Here is a 16,182-nt window from a genome sequence, read left to right as displayed (position 1 = left end):
ACAGAAAATTTCCAAAGGCAAAAGGGAACTTACTCAGAACAGAACAGCTGCCATCAAAGCAGCTAAAAAACCCTCAACTGTACAGGAAGTCAGATCTTTCTTGGGACTCTGTAATTTTAACAGAAATTGGATTGATTCTTATACTCAGTTATGCCAGCCATTGAATGATCTTCTATAAGGAAACAGAAAATCAAAAGATCGCGTTAAACTCAATTCTGAACAAAAACAATCATTTCTGAATTTGAAAAAGGTCCTGTGTTCAGCGCCAGCCTTAGGTATTCCAAACAACGGAAAACCTTTTACCATGTTTGTTCATGAAAGAGATGGTTACATGACTGCAGTACTAGCTCAAGAACATGGTGATCATTTAAGACCAGTTGGGTACTATTCCCTTAAACTTGACAATGTGGCACCAGCATTTGGCAGTTGCTTACGAGCCATGGAAGCTACATGTCGAGCTGTAATGATTACATCTGGACTTGTTCTAGACCAAAAGTTAATCATTAAATGTCCACATTCAGTCCATTCTCTACTATCCATGAACAGAGTGTCACAAGTTACATCAGCTAGATGGACTAGATGGACAGCAATTTTGGAAGCTCCCAACCTATATTTTCACAAAGCCAGTCCTGTAAACCCATCGTCCTTGCTCCCGCTTCCTGAGGAACAAGGGAAGGGAGAGAGAGAAGTGCATGACTGTGTGAAAATAATAGAGGAAATGGAAGAAGTACGCTTAGTAGAAGAAGAGCCACTACAGAACCCAGATTTAATCCTATTCACAGATGGTTCCTCTTTTATTGACAAGGGTATCAGGAAAGCTGGGTGGGCAGTCGCAAGCCCATACGAAGTATTAGCTGAAGGAAGTTTGCCCCCAGCTACATCAGCTCAGCAGGCTGAATTAAAGGCACTTACAGAGGCATGTCATGTGGCAAGAGATAAAACTGCTAACATCTATACTGACTCCAGATATGGTTTTGGACTAGCACATGATTTTGGTCAACTGTGGAGAAAAAGAGGATTTCTCACAACAGCAGGTAGACCTATCCGAAATGGAAATGAAGTATGAGATCTTCTAGAAGCTATGACCTTGCCCAAAGAAGTATCAGTTCTAAAATGTAAAGCCCATACTCATGAGGACACTATGGAAGCAAGAGGAAATGCTCTTGCGGACCAAGCAGCAAGGGAAGCTGCCTCCCTTTGTGCCTCTCATTGGCATCAGAAATCCAGTCACATTTACAAATTGGGAGTAACCACCTTATTACATGATTTACGTGAAATGCAGAATGATTGTACAAAGGAAGAAAAATGGAAATGGTTAGAATCAGGTATTCAACCGTATGATGATGAAATTTGGAGAGAAGTTCAAACTTGTAAACCAGCCGCACCGCAATCACTAATGCCCTTCTTAGCTCAACAAATTCATTCATGGGGACACATATCACCTCAACAAATGATGGATCGATTCCATAGAAGTTGGTGTGGTAAAGGATTAAAAAAACATGCACAATTGGTAGCAAACCGATGTGTAACCTGTCAAAAGAATAACTTGGGTCCTATAACATCAATGCCTCAATTAAGAGACCCTGCTACTGCAGGTCCATTCCAGGACTTACAAGTAGATTACATCACTCTTCCTAAATGTCAACAGTACAATGGCATCCTTGTAATAGTGGATAAATTCTCCAGATGGGTGGAAGCTGCTCCAGCTAGAAGAGGGACAGCTGCCCATACAGCCAAAGTGCTATGCAAAGACTTTATTCCCAGATGGGGAGTACCAGCTAGCATTGACTCAGACAATGGAACTCACTTTACAGGAGCTGTTTGTAGGGAAGTCTGTAAACTACTAAACATTAACTGGAATTTACACTGTCCTTATCATCCACAATCATCAGGACAAGTGGAACGTATGAATCGAACTTTGAAAGAAAGACTGTCTAAATACAGCCAGGAAGGCATGAATTGGGTCCAAGCTTTGCCAATAGTATTATGCAGCATTAGAGCAACACCAAATAGAACAACAGGCCTGAGCCCTTTTGAAATCATCACAGGCAGACCAATGTCTCTGCCAGGAACTATTGACTTGAGGAAAGCAGACTGTCATTTAATGAGTGATGCTTTGCTGTCTTACTGTCAAAATCTAACAAATGCTGTTAGCTCTGCTTCTCAACAGGTGTTAGCTGCGTGGGGTGATCCTCCGGAGGGTGGACACGACCTGGTGCCCGGTGAAGAAGTGTATGTCAAAAAGCTGCAAAAGGAACCTTTGGGATCAAAGTGGGAAGGTCCTTTCATAATCCTTCTCACCACCCAATCCGCTGTTAAGTTAAAAGGAAAGAAAAGTTGGATTCACGCATCGCACGTGAAGCGCGCGTACAAGTAAAATGTTTGCCGCAATTTTAATTTTCAGTTATTTGATTGACTTTGTGAATGTTGTATCAGAAATGAATAAGAACACATTCCTTTACACAGCTAAGATATATGCTGAAAACTTTAACATTTCTAATTGTTGGGTATGCATTGCAACCCCTACTAACTCAGGGGAGGGTATTCCCTTTCTAACTATTCCCTTTAATGCTTCAGAAACAGCAGAATGGTACATCTATCAAAGTGTCCCTCGCTCTGTGGTGACCCCGTTCTGGAGCATATACATGTGAAAATGGGAGGTACCAGGTTGACATCCAAAAATCTATTAACTTATGGAAATCTGCAGGCTATCCACTAAACACCTTTTCAGGATGACACCAACTTCAATTTAACCCTGACAAAAAACCTCGACGTCTTAACCTCCCAACTAATATTAAACAAAAAGGATCAATTTGCCTCATCAGTAAGGACCCTAAAGGGATACCAATGGGTAATAGTAATTGTACTAACTATGTAGATGTTAACACAGCTTTTAAATGTACTAACGACCGCTTGGAAAGAGTTATGCGGTCCTCAAGGATAACAGGCATACCTAACCTCAGAAATAATAAAACATTCGAAGACCAATGGTTCTTAGAATATATTTACTCATATTCTGCTTATAATGGAAATTATTTTATTTGTGATGATAAAGCATATCCCTGGCTCCCAAGATCCTGGTCAGGATCTTGCTATTTAGGATACATGGTACCTGCCATTCGTCATGTGATTAATCTCCTGCATATTTCAGAAATGACTGTTCAAAGAAAAAAACGTTCTATCACCTTTAGAGATGCAATTTTTGCTAGAATCATTCCTTTCTATTGGGAAGTAAGGATGGAGAATGAGTTAAATAAAATAACAACCATATACAAGATGTGGCAGATTACACTGCCACTGCCCTAGATATAATCTCTGACGAAATGCAAACAATTCGAACCGTGGTATTGCAAAATCGAATGGCACTTGACTATGTGCTAGCCGAAAACGGTGGCACGTGCGCCCTGATTGGTGCAGAATGTTGCACTTTCATTCCTGATAACTCTGAAGAAGTTAAAGATTTGGTATTACATATCCAAAAAGAAATCAAAAAACTTGATCCATCCCAAGTTCTCTCTCTCTGGGATAGAATTTGCGGGTGGTTTGGACACACAGGAATGTCCATAATGAGAATAATCCTATTCTCCTGTGCAGCTGGATTCATCATTTATATGACATACCAATGTGCTACGTGCATCAAAGAACTATTCGCTAAACGCAGGGGGCCAACTGTCAGGATGATTCACACTAACCCTACTGCACCCCCAATTAATGAATTTGAGGTGAAATACTTTTGTTGAAATGTTAACCGTAATATTATCAATCAATTATTTGTATAATCTATTAATACTGAATCTGTAGCATCAAATTTGACTAATTCATTAATTGTTATTTTGTAATAATGATTCTTTAAGAATTTTAATGATTATTGTTGAAATACTTGTTGCAATGCTAAGTTTCCATTCTATTGTTTAAATCTGCAATGACAATATGAATGAATTATTCTTTGCGCTTTTACCTATCCTATCGCTTTAATGATATATTTTATCTTATTCTGATATATCTCACTTGATCTTTCAATTTATCAAAGGGGTGACTGTAGAAGTCAGGTATTTTAAATACACTTAATATAGGTAAAAAAGCTGTTCAAAGCATAAATATTAATTCCCAGTTTTAAAATGAAAGAAACATACAATTTCCAAACTCAGTCATGAGTTTGGAAAACACAGAAACACTGATAAAAACATCACATTTTTCCAAGGACAGGGGCTGAATCCCATGGCAATGAGGTGGAAGCATTAAAGGCTCCATTGTTCTGATTTCAGGCCACCTGTGATAACAGCCTGAACCACATTCCATAACGTATACAAGCCGAAACATTTTAGACTGTGTCAAAAGACAGTTTCAATTATATTTTCGGAATTATAGTATGATGAGATGGCATAACGTCTCCATTGTTGCAGATAAGCAACAATTGGAAGTAACGTTACATCTTGAAGATGGACGGCTTGTTATCAAATCAAATGTGTTTTGAGTATAACTTAAACCAATTAGGATTATATTGGGGTGTGATTGGATCGCTTAAGACAGATATGAAATAGTATATATCCATGGATGATTTGGCCACCATTTTAGAAAGAGACAGAGAAAGAGAAGAAAGAGAAGAAAGAGACAAAGGGAAAGAGACAGGAAAGAGAAAAAGAGAGGAAAGAGTAGAAAGAGAAAAAGAGAGAGAGAAAGAAAGAGAAAGTAAAGGAAGAGAATTAGAAAAGAGTTCTGTATTCATATTTCATTTTCAGACTTTGACTTCAGACTTTGACTTTTAAAGTTGTGATCAGGCTATTGTCTCAGAAGATAATTCCTGTGATTCTTTGAAGAAAATCAAATTGTCTACAAACTACCTTTTAAATGACTTTCAAGTTGTAACCAATGAACTTCAAATAAAACAATTCTTATTTGCACCTGACAAGTTTTTAACTTGAATTTCTACTGAGTTTCAGCAATGTCTCAAGAACAACCGGTAACCATAAATTGAATAAACTTCACAATCCTAAGATCCCAACAGACTGAGTCCCTGACCCTATAACTGAGGAACTGAGTCCCTCACCCTATAACTGAGAGACTGGGTCCCTGACCCTATAACTGAGAGACTGGGTCCCTGACCCTATAACTGAGGGACTGAGTCCCTGACCCGATAACTGAGACACTGAGTCTATGACCCTATAACTGAGGGACTGAGTCCCTGACCCTATAACTGAGACACTGAGTCCCTGACCCTATAACTGAGACACTGAGTCCCTGATCCTATAACTGAGACACTGAGTCCCTGACTCTATAACTGAGAGACTGGGTCCCTGACCCTATAACTGAGAGACTGAGTCCCTGACCCTATAACTGAGGGACTGGGTCCCTGACCCTATAACTGAGAGACTGAATCCCTGACCCTATAACTGAGACACTGAGTCCCTGACCCTATAACTGAGACACTGAGTCCCTGACCCTATAATTGAGGGATTGAGTCCCTGACCCTATAACTGAGGGACTGAGTCCCTGACCCTATAACTGAGACACTGAGTCCCTGACCCTATAACCGAGGGACTGAGTCCCTGACCCTATAACTGAGGGACTGAGTCCCTGACCCTATAACTGAGACACTGAGTCCCTGACCCTATAACTGAGACACTGAGTCCCTGACCCTATAACTGAGACACTGAGTCCCTGATCCTATAACTGAGACACTGAGTCCCTGACCCGATAACTGAGACACTGAGTCCCTGACTCTATAACTGAGAGACTGGGTCCCTGACCCTATAACTGAGAGACTGAGTCCCTGACCCGATAACTGAGACACTGAGTCCCTGACCCTATAACTGAGAGACTGAGTCCCTGACCCGATAACTGAGACACTGAGTCCTTGACCCTATAACTGAGGGACTGGGTCCCTGACCCTATAACTGAGAGACTGAATCCCTGACCCTATAACTGAGACACTGAGTCCCTGACCCTATAACTGAGAGACTGGGTCCCTGACCATATAACTGAGAGACTGGTTCTCTGATCCTATAACTGAGAGGCACAGAGTCCTTGACCCTATAACTGAGAGACTCCGGGTCACTGACCCTATAACTGAGAGGATGAGTCCCAGACCCTACAAGTGAGAGGCTCGGAACTCCGGTGGTGGCCATGGAGTGAGTGGTCACAGATTAGGTGGCTCCTGCCTGAGGTTAGATGTTTTGCTCCATTTCCCCCATTTTGCGGGCTGTTACATGGTGGAAAACGATGGAAAAGTGAGAGCTAGTGAGTCTCCTTCGGTAGCGAATGTCTTCGCCCTACCGAACAAGGAGCGCAACTAATAAAGAGCAACAGTCAGATCAGGAGGATTCTCGAGGTGCGACAGAGTAAATGATGCCATAGTGCTCTGTGGCATCGTTGCCCGCACAGTGGTCAACGGAGCATCTAGTGGAGTTCTTTCATGGCCAAATTGCAGCAGCAGATGAAGGATGCCTCAGAAGAATTGGCTAAGATGGGAGAGCTGATTCAGGCTGCCCTAACGCGAGTGGAGCAGAGGCTGGAGGCACAGAATGCGTCACTCCATAAGGTGGAGGAGTCGGTGGGTGGTCAACCACGAGAACCGTTTGGCCGCGTTGGAGGCGGAAATGTTGATCATGGCGGATCGCCAGAAGACGTTACAGGAGAAGGTGGTTGACATGGAGAATCTCTCAAGGAGGCTGAATCTCAGGATTGTGGGGCTGCCGGAGGGGATTGAGGGGATGCAGGCCACAGAATATGTGGCTCGGATTTTCGAGAAGCTGGTGGGAAAGAGGGTGTTTGACCGGCCTCCTGAACTGGATTGGCCGCTGACCGGCCACTGAGGAGGAGGCTGAAATTTGGGAGACCTGCCATGGGCAATCATTGTGAGGCTACATCACTATGTGGACAAGGAGAAGATTCTACGCTGGGCAAAGGAGACGAGAGAATGTACCTGGGAATGTCTTGCGGTGCGCATTTACTAGGACTTGGGAACAGAGCTGGACAAAGGGGAGAGCCGGGTTCATTGGGTCAAGGCAATCCTGTTCAGGAATAAAGTGTGGTTCGGTGTTGTACCCTGCTCGTTTGTGGGTCACACATGAGGGACAAAAACATTATTTTGATGCGCCGGAGGAGGCGAGTGATGTTTCTGAAGGGACTATGGACTAGGGGACTCATGAGAATGTTGGGATACACCTGGAGGTGGAGGGGAGGGAGGAGTACAAAAGGGCACAGAGGTTGGGTGAGGCGGGGGGGCAGAGGTCTTGGGGAGGGAAGAAGCTGTGGCCTCAAAGGAGGATCACCCTGCTAGCGAGTAGGCTAGTTAACAAAAGCAAAGTGAGAGGTGGAGTGAGAGAGGGAGGGGGTGGGGTGCTTGGGAGGGGATGGTTTTCTCAGTTTGAGGCTGGGGGGGATGGTGGGGTTGGGTTGGTGGGTTGTCTGGTGCTTGGTGGGGAGGGGAGGGATGGGTTGCTAATGTGGTGTGGCGCAGTTGGTTATGGGGGGGACAGCGGCCGTCAACTTGAAGAGGCCCGGGACGTAGGCAGGGTGTGGGCCTGGAGGAGCTCATTAAACAGTGGATATGGCTGATAAGGGTGTGGGTGACTGGAATGTTAGGCGACTGAATGGGCCAATCAATAGGTTTGTGCACTTAAAAAACTTGAAGTCATACGTGATGTTCATGCAAGAGACTCATTTAAAAGTTGCTGATCTAATGGGTATGAGAAAAGGGTGGGTGGGGCAAATGTTTCATTCCGGGCCAGGTATGAAGATGATGAGGTTAGCGATGCTGGTGAGTAAGAGGGTGGCGTGTTAGGTTGGCGGTATTGTAGCGGATCCTGGGGGCAGATTCAAGATGTTGATCTGGAGGTTGGAGGGTGCTGGTGAATATATATACCCACAACTGGGATGATGTGGAGTTTGTGAAGAAGGTGTTGGCAAAGGTGCCAAACCTGGGCACACACTGGTTGATTGTGGGGAGGTATTTCAACACGGTTTTAGATCCAAAGGCTGATCGGTCATGTTCCAAGTCCCTGAAGGTGTCGGTGATGGCTGGGGAATTGTTGGGATTTATGGAGTCAATGGGAGGGATGGACAAGTGGTGGTTTGGAGGCCAAGGGCCAAGGAATTTGCATTCTTTTTGCATGTTCACCGGGTTTATTCCCGATTGATTTTTGCGTGCTGAATAAGAAGTTGTTGGCGGGCGTGGTTGGACGGAATATTTGGTGATCATGGTTTCAGATCACGCGCCGCACCTGGTGGGCTTGTGAGTGGGAAGAGGGGTTTCCCAGCACCCGCAGTGGAGGTTGGATGAGGGGTTGCTGGCTGATAAAGGGTCTGTGAAAGGATAGGGGTGGATATGTAGAATTGTGTGGAGCTCAATAGGAGGGATAAGGTCTAGTGTGGGAAGCATTGATAGCGGTGAATCGGGGGAGTTTATTTTGATCTGGACGTATAAAGAGAAGGGGGATATAGCGGAGTTATTCTGGAGGTGGATCGGTAGGTACTCGGCGGCCCCTGAGGTGGTGGTGTTATAGGAGAGGAGGAAGCTCCAGATGGAGTTTGAGCTTTTGTCTATGCAGAAGGTGGTGGGCAGTTGTGTCGGGTCAGGGGGTGATGTATGAACATGGGGAAAAGGCCAGCAGGATGCTCGCAGTTGAGGGGGCAGATGGTGGCGAGGGTGAATGGTTGAATGAAGGATTCAGGGGGTAAGGTGGTCATGAATTCAGGGAGGTAAATTGGGTATTTGAGGCCTTTTAACGTAGACTGTACAGTTGGGAGCCTCTGATGGGGGATGAGGTGGTTTCTGGATGGACTAGAGTTCCTGGTGGTCGAGGAAAGGAAGGTGCAAGGGTTTGGGTGCCCCACTCGGGCTGGGGGAAGTTATGGGGTGTGTGGGGTCGATGCAGTCTGGGAAGGCCTGGTCCGGCCGGGGTTTTACAAAAAGTTTGCCATGGAGTTGGGGGCCCCTGCTAGTAGAGATGTATAATGAGCTGGCTGGTTGGGTGGACCTGCCGTCCACGTTATCCCAGGCTTCAATTTCACTCATTTTTAAAAAGGGCATGGATTTAGAAGAATGTGGCTCATACCATCTGATATCATCACTAAATGTAGATGCGAATCTATTAGCAAACCATGCCGGTCAACATGTAGAGAGGACTGTGTGCCAGGGGTGATAGGTGAGGACCAAACGGGATCCGTGAAAAGGGCAGAGCTGTTGGCGAATATTAGAAGGCTGTTGAATGTGATCATGATGCCCCCCAGAGGGTCAGGAATGGAGGTGGTAGTGTCTATGGACTGCGGAGAAGGTGTTTGACCTGGTTGAGCGGGCTCGTTTGTTTGAGGTGTTGGGACGGCTTGGGTTTGGGCAGGGGTTTGGTATTGTTGTATAGGTTGCCGTATAGGGCCCACAGTGAATGTTCGTATGAACAATGTGAGATTGAGGTATTTTGGTCTGCATCGGGGAATGCGACAGGGGTGTCCGCTGTCCTCTGTTGCTTTTGCTATAGTGATTGAGCCTCTGGCAATGGCGCTTAGAACCTTGGGGAGGTTGGAGGGGTATCATGAGAGGGATGGAATACCGGGTCTCCCTATGTCCTGTGCTGTACTTTTCTTTGCTCTTTGCTCTTTGTTCATATGCAGTGACGTTTTGCTGTATATTACAAACCCGGTGGAAGAGCATTGATAGGGATCATGGGAATATTGAGGAAGTTTGGCTCATTTTCAGGGTATAACTCAACATTAGAAAATGCGAGGTATTCCCGGTCAATGAGTGGGTGATGAGGAAGGGTTTGGAGAAGTTGCTGTTTCGTCTGGTCAGGGTGAGTTTCCGGTACTTGGGATTACGAGTGGCGCATAGTTGGGCCCACTTGCACAAGCTGAATTTGGCGAATCTGGTGGAGGGGGTGAAAGAGGATTTTAAGAGGTGGTATGTGTTATTGCTATCAATGGCCGGAAGGGTCCAGACAGTTAAAATGACGGTACAATCAAAGTTTCTGTTCGTCTTCATAAATCTCCTGATTTTTGGGCCAAATCTTTTTTTGGTCGGTCAATATGATGATCTCGGAGTTTATATGAGCGGGTAAGGTACCTGTATAGGACATTCTTGCAGAGCACCAGATGGAATGGTGGGTTGGTGTTGCCGAACCTGCTGAATTATTATTGGGTGGCGAATGTGGAGAAGGTCAGGAAGTGGGTGGTGGGGGGTGGGGGGATGTCTGTGTGGGGGCAGATGAAGGAAGCCTTGTGTAGAGGAACAAGTTTATGGGCACTGTCATTGGCACCTCTTCATTCTCGCCGGCCAGGCACTCCTGGTGGTGGTATCAGCGCTGAAGCTATACAATGCTGGCAATATTTTAAGATGGAGGAGATGTCACTGTGGACGCCGATTTGTAGTAATCACAGGTTTGTTCCGGCAGGCCTAGATTCCCTGGTTCGGAAGTGGAAGTGGGTGGAGATAAAGTGCCTTAGGGACCTGTTTGTGGATGGCGGGTGTGGGGGACTTGGAAGAGCTGGAGGTAGAGTTCCAGCGGCCGAGGGGGAACAGGTTTCGATATCTGCAGGTTAGGCACTTCTTTAGGAAGTAGTTACATTTCCGAAGTTAGCGCCCTCGGTACTGCAGAATAACATTTTGTCCGAGGATGTGATTGGGGCGGGAAGGATCTCGAACATATTTGGGGAGTTGATGGAGAGAGGGTGGTCTTTAGTGGAGGAAATAGAATGGAAATGGGAAGAGGAGCGGGGGAGGGCTGTGGTAGAGGCGGAACGAAGGAGTGAGGCTCTGTGGAGGGTAAACACATCCCCCTCATGTGCAAGACTGAGTCTCATCCAATTTAAGGTTGTGCACAGGGCGTACATGACGGCGTCAAGGTCGGCTCTTTTCAGGAGTAGACGATAGATGCAGGGCAGTGCGTAAGGGGAACGGTGATCATGTCCACATGTTTTGGGCATGCCTGAAGTTTAGAGGAGTTTTGGGGGGCCTTTGCAGGAACTGTGTTGAAGGTGCTGGGGGTGAAGGTGGCTCTGAGCCCATGGTGATAGTATTTCGGGTTTCGGAAGATCTGAGAGTACGAGTGGGGAGAGAAGCCGATCAGTTGGCCTTTGCCTCCCTGATAGCCCGGAGACAGATATTGTTCGGGTGGCCACGAGTCCCTGACCCTATAACTGAGAAAGTCAGTTCCTGACCCCGTAACTGGGAGACTTGGAGTCTATGACCCGATAACTGAAAGACTCGGAGTCTCTGACCCTATAACTGAGAGCGTCAGACTCTGACCCTATAACTGAGAGATTTGAGAGCCCCTGACCCTATAACTGAGAGATTTGGGAGCCCCTGACCCTATAACTGAGAAAGTCAGTTCCTGACCCTGTAACTGGGAGACGTGGGAGCCCCTGACCCTATAACTGAGAAAGTCAGTTCCTGACCCCATAACTGGGAGACTTGGAGTCTCTGACCCTATAATTGAAAGACTCGGAGTCTCTGACCCTATAACTGAGATACTCAGGAGCCCCTGACCCTATATCTGAGAGTGTCAGACTCTGACCCTATAACTGAAAGACTCGGAGTCCCTGACCCTGTAACTGAGGGTAGCACGGTAGAATAGTGGTTAGCATCAATGCTTCACAGCTCCAGGGTCCCAGGTTCGGTTCCCGGCTGGGTCACTGTCTGTGCGGAGTCTGCACGTCCTCCCCGTGTGTGCGTGGGTTTCCTCCGGGTGCTCCGGTTTCCTCCCACAGTCCAAAGATGTGCGGGTTAGGTGGATTGGCCATGCTAAATTGCCCGTAGTGTCCTAAAAAGTAAGGTTAAGGGGGGGTTGTTGGGTTACGGGTAGAGGGTGGATACGTGGGTTTAAGTAGGGTGATCATTGCTCGGCACAACATCGAGGGCCGAAGGGCCTGTTCTGTGCTGCACTGTTCTAAAACTGAGAGATTTGGGAGCCCCTGACCCTATAACTGAGAGATTTGGGAGCCCCGACCCTATAACTGAGAGACTCGGAATCCCTGACCCTAACTGAGACAGTGAGTCCTTGGCCCTATGACTGAAGGACTCGGAGTTGCTGACCATATAACTGAGAGATTCGGAGTCCCTCACCCTAAAACTGAGAAGGTGAGTCCCTGACCTTGTAACTGGGAGATTCGGAGTCCTTGACCATATTGACCTGGAGGTTGTGGTGTAGTTGTGTTGCCCCACCACTGCAATTGGTGAAATTCAATAAACATCTGGAATTAAAGGTCTAATTGTGACCATGAAGCCATTGTCAATTGTCGTAAAAACCTATCTGGTTCACTAATGTGCTTTAGGGAAGGAAATCTGTCATCCTAACCTGGTCTGTTCTACATCTGATTCCACCAACAGCAATGTGGTTGATGTTCAACTGCCCCCTCAAGGGCAATTAGGGATAGGCAATAAATGCTGGCACAGCCTGCGATGCCTACGTCCCATGAACAAAATAAAAGAGCAGAGACTCGGAGTCCCTGACCCTATAACTGAAAGGCTCTGAGCTCCTGACCCTATAACTGAGAGACTGGGTCCCTGACCCGACAACTGACAGACTGGGTCCCTGACCCTATAACTGAGAGATTGGGTCCCTGACCCTACAACTGAGACACTGGGTCCCTGACCCTATAACTGAGGGACTGGATCCCTGATCCTACAACTGAGAGACTGGGTCCCTGACCCTATAACTGGGAGACTGGGTCCCTGACCCTATAACTGAGGGACTGGGTCCCTGACCCTATAACTGAGGGACTGGGTCCCTGACCCTACAACTGAGTCGCTGGGTCCCTGACCCTACAACTGAGACGCTGGGTCCCTGACCCTACAACTGAGACGCTGGGTCCCTGACCCTACAACTGAGAGACTGGGTCCCTGACCCTATAACTGAGAGACTGAGACCCTGTCCCTATAACTGAGAGACTGGGTCCCTGACCCTACAACTGAGAGACTGTGTCCCTGACCCTACAACTGAGACACTGGGTCCCTGACCCTATAACTGAGGGACTGGGTCCCTGACCCTACAACTGAGACGCTGGGTCCCTGATCCTATAACTGAGAGACTGTGTCCCTGACACTACAACTGAGAGACTGGGTCACTGACCCTATAACTGAGAGACTGGGTCCCTGACCCTACAACTGAGATGCTAGGTCCCTGACCCTATAACTGTGACCCTGACCCTACAACTGAGAGACTGGATCCCTGACCCTATAACTGAGGGACTGAGACCCTGACCCTATAACTGAGAGACTGAGACCCTGACCCTATAACTGAGGGACTGAGCCCCTGACTCTACAACTGAGAGACTGAGACCCTGTCCCTATAACTGAGAGACTGGGTCCCTGACCCTATAACTGAGAGACTGGGTCCCTGACCCTACAACTGAGACACTGGGTCCCTGACCCCATAACTGAGGGACTGAGACCCTGACCCTACAACTGAGAGACTGGGTCCCTGACCCTACAACTGAGAGACTGGGTCCCTAACCCTGTAACTGAATGACTACGAGACACTGATCCAACAACTGAGAGACTCGAGTCCCAGACCTCTACTGAGATGCACAGAGTCTCTGCCCCTATATCTGTGAGAGTAAGACCCACCCTACAACGGGAAGCCTGGGTGCCCTGACTCTATAACTGAGAGACTGGGAGCACCTGACCCTATAACTGAGAAATTTGGAGTCTCTGACTCTATATCTGAGGGATTTGGAGCCCTGACCCTATATCTGAGGGGACTTCGGAGCCCCTGAACCCTATATCTGGGGGACTCGGAGCCCTGACACCATATCTGGGGGACTCGAGCGCCCTTACCCTATATCTGGGGGACTCGGAGTCTCTGAACTATATCTAAGGGACTCGGATCCCCTGACCCTATATCTGAGGGATTTTGGAGCCCCTGACCCTATATCTGAGGGATTTGGAGCCCCTGACCCTATAGCGTGAGGGACTCGGAGCCCCTGACCCTAATATCTGTGGGGACTCAGAATCCTGACCCCTAATTCTGAGGGGATTGGAGCCCTGACCCTATATCTGAGGGATTTGGAGCCCGCTGACCCTATAATCTGGGGGACTCGGAGTCCCTGACCCTATAATCTGGGGACTTCGGAGCCCCTGGAACCTATATCTTGAGGGAAGCGAGCCCCTGAACCCTATATCGGGGGACTCGGAATCCTGACCCCTATATCTGAGGGATTGGAGCCCTGACCCTATATCTGAGGGATTTGGAGCCCTGACCCTATATCGTGGGGGACTCGGGAAGTCCCTGACCCTAATACTGGGGGACGCGGAGCCCTGTACCCTATATCTGATGGAATGCGGAAGCCCCTGGACCCTATATCTGGGGGACTTCGGAGCCCTGATCCCTATATCTGGGGACTCGGAGCCCCTTGGGGATCGGAGCCCCCTATATCTGAGGGAATCGGAGGCCCCTGACCCATAATCGTGAGGGTAATCGGAGCCCCTGACCCTATATCTGGGGGACTCGGAGCCCCTGACCCTATATCTAAGGGACTCGGTGTCCCTGACCCTATATCTGGGGGACTCGGAGCCCCTGACCCTATATCTGGGGGACTCGGAGCCCCTGACCCTATATCTGAGGGACTCGGAGCCACTGACCCTATATGTGGGGGACTCGGTGTCCCTGACCCTATATCTGGGGGACTCGGAGCCCCTGACCCTATATCTGGGGGTCTCGGAGTCTCTGACCCTATATCTGGGGGACTCGGAGCCCTTGACCCTATAACTGAGAGAGTGAGACCCTGACCCTATAACTGAGACACTGAGACCCTGACCCTATAACTGAGAGAGTGTGACCCTGACTCTCGAACTGAAGGAGATTCAATCCTGTCCCTGTCGCTACACTAACTGGGTTCAGCGGTACTGACTCCAGATAAATGGCAATGGAAGAGGGGGAATGAGTGTGTCTATGATTAAAAACCCTCTTCAGTTAGCTGTTAGAAAATCCGTTCTCTGGCCAGGTCCTGCCGGCACTGGGAAGTCAGTTCAGGAATTTAAATGGGACAAATATTTCCAGCTGCGATCCTGGAAACGCAGCTCTTTCTGGGGAATCAATTCCTGAACAGAATTCCTCCACAGCAGCTCTTCCATTCGGGACAGCCGCTAGTTACTGGAATACAGCGATGTGAAATAAACTCATTTACTTCAATATTAGAAATTGCAACATTTAATACCGCCCAGCTCTGGTGTCCCCCCCCCCCCCCCCCTCGGGGTCTCTCCTCCCCCCCTCCCGGGGGTCTCTCCCCCCTCCCCTCCCGGGGGTCTCCCCCCCCCCCCCGTCTCTGTCCCACCCCCCCCCCCGGGTCTCTCCCCCCCCCCTCCCGGGGGTCCTCTCTCCTCCCCCCTCCCTGGGTCTCTCCCCCCCTCCCGGGGTCTCTTCCCCCCTTTTCGGGGGTCTGTCCTCCCCCCGGGGTCTCCCCCCCCCCTCCGGGGGTCTCTCCCCCCCCCCCCGGGGTCTCTCCCCCCCCCCCCGGGTCTCTCCCCCCCCCCCGGGTCTCTCCCCCCCCCCCGGGTCTCTCCCCCCCCCCGGGTCTCTCTCCCTCTCCCCGGGTCTCTCTCCCCCCCCCGGGTCTCTCTCCCCCCCCCCCCCCGGGGTCTCTCTCTCTCCCCCCCCCCCCCCGGGGTCTCTCCCCCCCCCCCCCCGGGGTCTCTCCCCCCCCCCCCGGGGTCTCTCCCCCCCCCCCCCCCGGGGGTCTCTCCCCCCCCCCCCCCCCCGGGGTCTCACCTCCGAGTAGACATAGAGCGGGAGGACGAGGACGGCGAGCAGCAGGTCGACGCGGCCCAGACTGACGATGAAGAAGTTTGGTTGTTGTCCGGAGCTGTTTTCTCGGTCCACACACTGAGACACACCAAAGGTTGCCGGCGCTGATCAGCAAGATGAGCAGAGAGCCCAGAACCAGAGCCGGCACATCATGTCCCCTGCCACTGGGAATCCGTCTCATTGCTGCTCACATTCTTCATCCCTCCAACCCCGGGACCCCCGGTACAGACCCCGGCCCCCGCTCTCTACCTCCCCCCCTGGCTCCCCCTCACACTCAGCCACCCCCACATCCCACTGGGGAGGAGCGCCGCCCAGACCCCATCCCCCCTCCCCAAAGCCCGTCAGAGAGGCCCCGGACCAGACCCAGAGACCCCCGACCCGACCCAGAGACCCCAGACCGACCCAGAGACCCCAGACCCGACCAGAGACCCCAGACCCGACCCAGAGA

The 16,182-nt window shown here is 49.2% G+C and overlaps 1 protein-coding gene across 1 annotated transcript in view; it reads right to left on the bottom strand.

Moving 5' to 3' along the window:
* The window catches only part of LOC119971824 (D(4) dopamine receptor-like), a 102,045-nt gene extending 86,082 nt beyond the window's left edge, over positions 1-15,963 (bottom strand). Inside the window, exon 1 of the mRNA XM_038808020.1 lies at positions 15,699-15,963. The gene's annotated coding sequence lies outside the window, so the exon portion shown is untranslated. The remainder of the gene's footprint in view (positions 1-15,698) is intronic.
* Between the last annotated feature and the right edge of the window lie 219 nt (positions 15,964-16,182).

This window comes from Scyliorhinus canicula, chromosome 9 (assembly GCF_902713615.1).
Source record: "Scyliorhinus canicula chromosome 9, sScyCan1.1, whole genome shotgun sequence".
Taxonomy (NCBI): Eukaryota; Metazoa; Chordata; class Chondrichthyes; order Carcharhiniformes; family Scyliorhinidae; genus Scyliorhinus; species Scyliorhinus canicula.
This window is presented reverse-complemented; position numbering and strand designations above follow the sequence as displayed.